Below are 1,194 nucleotides of genomic sequence, written 5' to 3'. Positions count from 1 at the left end.
GCTGTCGCCAAGGTCCTGTGGGTAACAGGGGGAGGGCAGCTACAGGCTGTACCCTGTCGGTGCAGCTACAGACTGTCACCAGGGCCCGACTTCCTGACAGGACTGTGGGCAAAGTGCGGCTACAGGCCATCACCTGTCCACGGGCACGGCTACAGGCCATCGCCAGTGTCCCGAATGAGGAGCGACGTATAGGTGGGGAGCGGCTGCAGGCCGTCTTCTGTCTACTTGTGTGGCTACAGGCCATCACCAGTGTCATGCCCCTCAAGGCAACTGCAGAAGGAGAGTGGGCATACCATTCTCTCCTAAAGTGTGGCTGCAGGCCGTCACTGGTACTGCAGGGGTGGGTGGGCAGCACTGGAGTGGTTACAGGCCATCATGGTTTTTGCACGGCTACAGGCTGTTGCTGTATCTGAGCAGCTACAGGCCGTCGCTGCATCAGAGCAGCTACAGGCCATCTCTTTTAGTGTACAGCTACAGGCCGTCTGGAGTGCTGCCAGGAACTGATTTCTCAGCTCCACCCTGATCCTGACGAGGGCTGGCTTGGCCAGAGGGTAATGTACCTGGACTGCGGTGTTCATGCCGGGTCGGCTTCGTGCAATAGGGCCGCTTGGCTGTATGGGACATATGCCCACATTGCACGGGCGGCGCACACGCCCCAGAAACCCCTCCATAGTCGCCTCCTGGGGGTGTTGTTGTGTTCCCAGTTGCAACGGCTGGTGTTTCAGTGGTGATGGTAGTAGTAGTAGTAGCAGCAGCAGCAGCAGCACCAGTACTTATAGTAGTATAATAGTAGTGACCAGTAGCACTAGTAGCAGTTGTAGTAATTTTAGTCTCATTTCTATAGTTACCTCTTGCAGATCTTTCTCTCTCTCTCTTTCTCTTTCTCTGTTTAGTTTGGATATTCCTTTCACTCTAACTTGGCCTAAAATTGCCATCTCTCCATCTTGAATGCTAGTCATGAAGAAGTGCTATGGAAAGTGAAATGCGGGCTCCCACCACCAAACCCCCCACCCCACTACGGAGCTGCAGCCCCACCCCCACCCCAGGAAGACACCACAGTGTGCCAGGTGAACAGAATGCAGGCTCAGAGCGAGACGGGCTCAGGTGCGCCCCGGCCTTATGTCCCCCTTCCCCTCAACTCCCCCAACCACCACGTCGCAATGATGGCCAACTACATCTCAGCCAGACCAGCCT

Source organism: Coenobita brevimanus, chromosome 56 (assembly GCF_032717465.1).
Source record: "Coenobita brevimanus isolate Jiangsu-jjx chromosome 56, ASM3271746v2, whole genome shotgun sequence".
In the NCBI taxonomy this organism is placed as follows: domain Eukaryota; kingdom Metazoa; phylum Arthropoda; class Malacostraca; order Decapoda; family Coenobitidae; genus Coenobita; species Coenobita brevimanus.
Note: the sequence above shows the minus strand (reverse complement) of the source record.